Source organism: Odontomachus brunneus, unplaced genomic scaffold (genome assembly GCF_010583005.1).
Source record: "Odontomachus brunneus isolate Ranch 3 - 2012 unplaced genomic scaffold, Obru_v1 Obru_scaffold_111, whole genome shotgun sequence".
NCBI lineage: Eukaryota > Metazoa > Arthropoda > Insecta > Hymenoptera > Formicidae > Odontomachus > Odontomachus brunneus.
The window spans coordinates 364352-372495 of record NW_022639561.1 but is presented as its reverse complement, the minus strand read 5'-3'; positions in this window follow the sequence as shown (position 1 = coordinate 372495).

Sequence of the window (8144 nt, the reverse complement as noted above, 5' to 3'; positions counted from 1 at the left end):
TTGATGTTCCCGGTTGGCCGGGCTTTACATACGATTTTTTGCGTTTCGGGTTGTCGTAGTGAATCCATTTTTCGTCCCCGGTAATGATTCGATGCAGAAAAGACTTCTTTCTGTACCGTTCAAGCAACATTTCGGACATGCAAAATCGTCGTTCGATATCTGTCGGTTTCAATTCGTATGGGACCCAATTTCCTTGTTTTTGGATGTATCCTGCGGCTTTGAGTCGTTTCGAAATAGCTTGTTGAGTAACTTCCAATGTTCTTGCGAGCTCTTTTTGCGTTTGACACGAATCATGATCGAGTAATGTTTCTAATTCTTTATCTTCAAACTTTTTCGGTTGACCCGAACGCTCTTTGTCTTCAACACTAAAATCACCACTTTGAAATCGTCGAAACCATTCTCTGCAAGATTTATCCGACAGTGCAGATTCACCATAAACTTCGACATTCGATGCGCTTCAGCTGCACTTTTTTTCCCATTGAAACAGAAAATCAAAACTTCCCGCAAATGGTGCTTATTTGGAACGAAACTCGACATTTTCAACGCAGTAAAAATTAAATTTGTTGTGCAAAACTCAAAGGCTTGTAAACAATATTTGGTTGACAGATGTTGACACTTCACGATACAGCAAAAATCAGCTGTCGCCGTCAACCATTTATAGTATCTAGAGCCATCTTTTGAAAACGGACCGAACTAAGTTGTACACCTAATAAAAAAACCCCAAGATTATAAAGAGGGCTATTCACAGAAGATATAATTATTCTCAACGAGTTTCCTTCCTTATGAATTTTAGGCAATCCATAAGCCCTAGGAAGATTCCCCTCACCCGATTTTAAGAATTTATAAATAGCATTATCAATATAATTTTTCTTTTTCCATCTGGTTAACATTAAATGAAGGTCTCTCAACAGTTTTTTTGTTGGGTCAAAATTAACCCTCTAGTAAGTGCTGGCGTCGTTAAGCTGATCAGACATTTTCTCCAAGTAAACATCCCTATTAATTGCGACCGTGACATTACTTTTGTCAGCCCTTGTAAAATGAAGATTCGGGTTCAACCTCGAGAATGTCTTAGCTTCCTGTGTGGCCTTAAAAATAAAGTCATACTTATACTGGCAAAATGGAATGCAATTTTTAATTCCACGTAAGACAGGTACCACTCGGTTTCTAATCGTCTCTTTCTCCTCCCTACTGAGCTTACAAACATTTGATTCAATATGTTTAATGAATTCAAACAGGATAGACTTGCCATTATAAGGCTGTAAATTGAATCCGTTACCCAGTTGCAAAAGACCCTGAATTTTACTAGGAATTTTCACGGATGTTAAATTAACAAACCAACGATCTTGGGTAGAAAGAATAAGTACTTTAGTAATTTTTGTACTTTATCTCTTTATATTTTGGTCATTTCATTTCTAAACGCCTCAAGGAACTTATAAGATCTCTAATAAGTTAGAGATCTCACTTGTTAAAATTTCGACACAGAATGAATTTTTAAGAAAATGTAGGAGGAATAATATCCTGCCTCCTCACTTGAATAAAATTAAAAACCGAAGTATGTACTTATACAGCAACTTTTTATTAAGTAGGGTAGAGCGCGCTAATTGGTATCATGTTAAAAAAATGCTTGACATTGAAATTAAAGACGGTATTATACATAACCATTACTTAAGACGCCGTATTTTTCTATTATCTAAACCATTGATGCGTTCTCTGCCTCTCTTTTTATGGCACAGGTTTTGTATGTTACAGCATGCGTGCATTACTAAATATTATTTAGCTGAATCTCGTCGTCTTGAGAACAAGTTTCGGTTTATGTGTAAAAAAGAACGTTCATTTATGTTTAATGAATTGAAACCCATTAATTATTTTTGTTCTCTTACAAACATTGCTCCGGTTAACAAGTGACTACGATCTTGCAGGGACCTTGGTGTTTCTTATAGAACTCATTTTTCCTATGAACCTCCTGTTGGCAGTCCTGATTCTAGTTTAACTGAAGTTTTCATCAATCCTTTATCATATTTAAATCAGGAATCTCCTTATATTCTTTCTCCGCAAGATCGTTGGTTTGTTAATTTAACATCCGTGAAAATTCCTAGTAAAATTCAGGGTCTTTTGCAACTGGGTAACGGATTCAATTTACCGCCTTATAATGGCAAGTCCATCCTGTTTGAATTCATTAAACATATTGAATCAAATATTTGTAAGCTCAGTAGGGAGGAGAAAGAGACGGTTAGAAGCCGAGTGGTACCTGTCTTACGTGGAATTAAAAATTACATTCCATTTTGCCAGTATAAGTATGACTTTATTTTTAAGGCCACACAGGAAGCTAAGACGTTCTCGAGGTTGAACCCGAATCTTCATTTTACAAGGGCTGACGAAGGTAATGTCACGGTCGCAATTAATAGGGATGTTTACTTGGAGAAAATGTCTGATCAGCTTAACGACGCCAGCACTTATCAGAGGGTTAATTTTGACCCAACAGAAAAACTGTTGAGAGACCTTCATTTAATGTTAACCAGATGGAAAAAGAAAAATTATATTGATAATGCTATTTATAAATTCTTAAAATCGGGTGAGGGGAATCTTCCTAGGGCTTATGGATTGCCTAAAATTCATAAGGAAGGAAACCCGTTGAGAATAATTATATCTTCTGTGAATAGCCCTCTTTATAATCTTGGGGTTTTTTTACATAAAATTATTTATCAAAAAATTCCCCCGGCAAAAAGTAAAATTAAAAATAGCTTCGATTTGGTTAACAATCTTGCATCAAATGTTTCGAGGAACATCTTAAACCAGTTTCTCTTGATGCCATCTCTCTGTTTACTAACGTTCCTCTGGATTTGGCGTTGGCGTCTGTTGATAAACGTTGGCACTTTATTGCCGATTCTATTATGATTCCTCGTAACGAATTTTTATTGGCGTTAGAATTTGTTCTTAATTCTACATTTTTTACGTTTAACAACATAACTTATAAGCAAACTTTCGGCAGTCAAATGGGCTCCCCATTGTCTCCTATTATTGCTGACATGGTTCTTCAAGATTTGGAAGAAAGAGCTATAAACATGATTCCTGTGACATTGCCTTTTTATTTTAGATACGTTGACGATATTCTTCTAGCGGCTCCTAAGGAGTTTTTGGACAACATTTTGAACATTTTTAACTCGTTCCATCCTCGTCTTCAATTCACTATGGAGATAGGAGATGACTGTATCAATTTCTTGGACACTACACTTTTAATATGTAACAACACAATTATTTTTGACTGGTATCATAAACCAACGTTTTCTGGCCGATACCTTAATTTTTTGTCTTTTCACCCTATTCAATACAAGATTGGCATAATTATTGGTTTGGTTGATAGGATGTTTTATCTCAGTCACCCTTCTTTTCATAAGAAAAATTTGAATTTTATTATTTTGACGTTAATTAATAATAATTATCCCTTTTACTTAATTTTTAAAATTATTAAACGCAGACTGAAGTTCCTTATTGAGAAAAGTGGACGAATTACAGAGACAGTAGTAACTGAGTTGACGGGTTCTGGTTGTGATAAGAAATATGTTTCCTTACCTTTTTGTGATTCTATTTCGAGAAGTCTGACAAAGTTTTTTAAGAATAATATGACAGACATCGCTTATTCGTGCACTAATAAACTATCAGGATTAATTCGTGTACATAAAGACAGGTTGCCTCATAGGCAAGGTTGGTTTTCATAGCAGCGTTGTATATAAGTTACAATGCAGTGGCTGCGATGCTTCTTACGTTGGTCAAACCAGTAGAAGACTCTCTACACGTATTGGAGAGCATATGAGAATTCCTAAGAGTTCTACGGTGGAATTAACGGCCATACAGGAGTACCGTTTGAGGAGGGATCATGATTTTGATTGGGATCATATTAAAATTTTACATGAGAAACGGTTTTACTTGAAACGCCTCATTTCGGAAATGATTTTTATCAAGTTACAGAAGCAGGGTCTTAATTCACATAAGAACATAAGACATCGAATATTTGGGCACCAGCTACTGCGGCTTGTTATGATTATAATCTTTGTTTTGTTTCTTTCTCTTCCATGAGTCGTTTCCGCGATGTTAATGCTAAGCATATAAACCTGTAAACATTCTATTTGAAAGACGTAGAGATGTTATCGTTGACAGGATCGGTTGCTTTTAGCTGAACTCAACAAAGGTATTTTATACTGTTCAGTTTTAATTATTTATTATATTGCCATTTTACTTAATGAATTTTATTTTGTTTTTTAGTGATGGCGGCTACTACTTGATATTAATTTGTTATTTAATATTATTTCGGTAACGATCTTGTCCGCTTTAATATTGCGTCTAATTCTCATGTCATTTTTGCGCTGGTTTTTTACTTATTGTAATGCGTTCGTGTCATTAACCTTGAGTTTCATTGTCACTGAGGAGGGTTCATGGTTGAGCCGAAACGTTTGAATGGTTTATATTGATTATTGATGTTCCAATAAATATTACACGATTTCCTAATATATGGAAGGTTGTTTATCCATATGATATATAGCACTATTAGTTCTGTGCTTGAACTTGGATTGCTTTTCCTACCTTTTGAACGATACAGTGATTTTGCTGCATGACAATGCTCGACCCCATTGCGAAAGTGGTCAAGACATACTTGGAAACGTTGAAATGGGAAGTCCTACCCCACCCGTCGTATTTTCCAGACTTTGCTCCCTCTGACTATCACTTGTTTCGATCAATGGCACACGGCCTGGCTAACCAGCACTTCCGGTCTTATGAAGAAGTAAAAAATTGGATCGATTCGTGGATCGCCTCAAAAGATAATCAGTTTTTTCGACATGGGATTCGTACGCTGCCCGAAAGATGGGAGAAAGTAGTGGCCAGCGATGGACAATACTTTGAATCATAAATGTATAACCAGTTTTTTACAATAAAGCCTCAAATTTCGGAAAGAAAACGGCGGAAGCAAAGTTGTACACCTAATACAAAAATATAAAGAGTACTCAAATTACCTGCAGTGCTCATAATACTCAATCCTATCCTATATTTGTTCCATAAAGAATATATTTGTATTCTTAGCATTTCGTGACTAAAGAGTGACTAAATTAGATTTTTCTATTATTCCATAAAAGGAGGAGGGCGTATTAGGTGGCGGCGGAACGCCGTGCATTCGAAATCTGCGTATCTTTTCGTTCCAGAGAGAGAAAAATACCGAGAACACGGTTTGCTAGGCCGGGACTTGAACCCGGGTCCTTCGCTTGCCGGGCGACTTTTCCATATCACTGAACTACCTGACGCTCCACGCTCATGACACTTTTTTCTTCCTAGACGCTTCCTAACGCTCAGAGATGCCGTTCGGAAGCGACATCTCTGGCGCGATCCCGAGCGCATGGTGACTACAGGGAAAAACAATATTACTGTACCAAATGGTACAGCTGTCAGTCTTTCAAAGTTAATGGTTGCTATCCTTTAAGACCTGCTGTTCATGTATGCCCGTCTCTACTGTCCTTCCTCCTCCTCATTCGGTGTAAATCATAGAAAAAGCTTCGGGGTCGACATTAATTTTTTGACAGTCTCCGGATGCTTGGACACGTTTTGCAACGCGTCGAGGGGAATTCCACCATAGAAAGAGGAGGGCGTACTAGGTAGCGGCAGTTAGTAATTGGCATGATAAAACAGCTCATTTAAAACAAAATATTAACAATAACTGTCTTAGAGCTTTATTGATCCGATTCACCCTGTAATCCGATTTACCTCGGTCTACCCTATAAGATATAATCCACTTTAGCGTAGTTACTCGTGAAAAAGCAACATATATTTATTCGCAACTAAATACAGAATTTTCAGTTTCCACAACAACATGCTACAATCCTTGACTTTTATGAAAAGTTATGCTATAACTTACATACATTGGAAATTGTTTTCTTACAACGAACGCTTTCCATTACTTCACATTTAACACTTCCCAGATAGCACAATAAGTTCCTAAAGTATTCCTGAAGTTTTATCCTTTCCCGAGTTATAATACTTTAAGAATTTGTAAAAGAATATTATAAGAATTAAGAAGTTACAAGCACTACGATTGAAATTCTTGAGAACTTCTCCAAATGTTCACATAGAATTAATCTACATCAACAGCTGTATACTCCCTATGAATTCAAGAGGACCAGTTTAAGAATAGAGAGAGGAGTAATATATGCAATAAATATTAACTAACAACAATATTACACAAATATTATAATTTTCCACTCAACAGTGTAAATATTAAAATTGTAAAAAAACTAATTTTCGATAAAAAGAAAGCAAACAACTACTAGCAAACATAAGTTATCGATATTTCAAACGTTTATGGCTTCGTGGTTTTGGTACTGAGCGACAGCCGGTGGGCCACCATCTCCTTCTAAACGCCCTCAACTGAAAATTATGCGTTATCCTGCTTTCATTCTAGATTGCATTCTAAAACGTCTTTTTTCAAGAAAATTTTACTCAATACCTATAATTCATATTACATATATTATAAAGTATCGAGTAAAATTTCCTCAAATAGAACGTTTAGGAATCTTTAATAACTCTGACGATATTCTTACGATTTATGCTAATATAATATTGTTGCGCCCGCGCTTTTGGGAACAAGGATCGATCCGAAACTCTTTTATTGTAAATGAGTCCTGGCAAATCCTAGACAGCTGAATTCGCTCCCTTTGACGACAAGTCGGAAGAACAGAAACGGAAGAAAAGAGAGAGTCGCGCACGAGCTTTCGAGCCGGGCTGACGCGTGACGTGTCAGAGCGCCAGATTTAAAGAAATCACGCTTATTAGCACGAGAGCTTGTAAATAGATTGATTAAACGCTAAGTTACTTTTACAGTCTTTACAAAAAAAAAAAAAGTACGTATTAAAACAAAAACTACAAAACGAAAAGTAAATGTTAACTTAAAGTGTAGATGTTTTAAATTAATTATAATAAAAAAAGAAGTAAAATCAATATAATAAACCAATTACGTATATGTAAGTACTTATTACACAAATAATTATGTGATAAGTATCAACAATATTAATAATTGAACACTGAAATATTCAAGTATCAAATTGAGAAAAATTTAACATTGAGGATCAAAAACTCGGCGTGCCCCAATTATTGGGAGTACAAATAAGTCTCCGCCGTTTGACAAAAGATGGCCTCACCAGTAAGTTAAAATTGTCAGATGTAAAATGTCACATCGTAAGGTTGGACATTTGGTAACACCATAATCTTGAAATATTAGCGATTTTGTATCAGCATCACATCATTTTTTTCGTGCTAAAATGTCGAGTTCCATCAATCCTGGCTTGGCCACCGTTTGCGCCGGCTCACCGCGTTTCGACCACAACCGTTTTCGCTTGATGTTGTCGTAAGTGACCCACTTTTCATCACCAGTCACCATCCGCTGCAGAAATGGGTCGATTTTGTTGTGATTCAACAGCGATTCGCAGATGGAAATTCGGTCCATGAGGTTTTTTTGCGTTAACTCGTGTGGCACCCATACATCGAGCTTCTTTTTGTATCCAGCCTTATACAAATGGTTCCAAACGGTTTTTTGTGCAATGTTTAGCTCCTGGGCAATCGAAACAGGGCTTACATGACGGTCGGACTCGACGATTTCCATTATTTTATAGACATTTTCGACAATTGGCCTTCCAGAGCGTGATGCATCTTTGACATCAAAATTACCGGAACGGAATCGACGAAACCAAAATTGAGCGTGATTGGCTGTTTAGTTGTAACAACTAAACAAAGTAATTGCCGATAATGCGGCATAATTTAATACGAAATAGTGAGAGAGCGATTCACCTGATACTGAGCGGTGTGGAGCCGTCGGTCGCTGCTTTCTAGTCCCTCGATGCTCTTCGTTTCTCCCGTCCTGGTGGCCGGCCAGGGGAGTCGGGGAGGGGGGCATAGAGTTGGGGACGCGTTGACCTTTCCCATCTGCTCCGTTCGCAAAATTCGCTTCCGATCTTTGTCCTAAGGACGCTCACAAACAAACACACGCCGGAACGCGGTGTTCAAGAATATTCGCAAAACCGTTAGCGACGTGATACGCGAGAACTCTCACACAAGTCCGGTACGGTTTTCTTGAGACGGGCGCCTCCACGGCTGCCACGTCACAACAT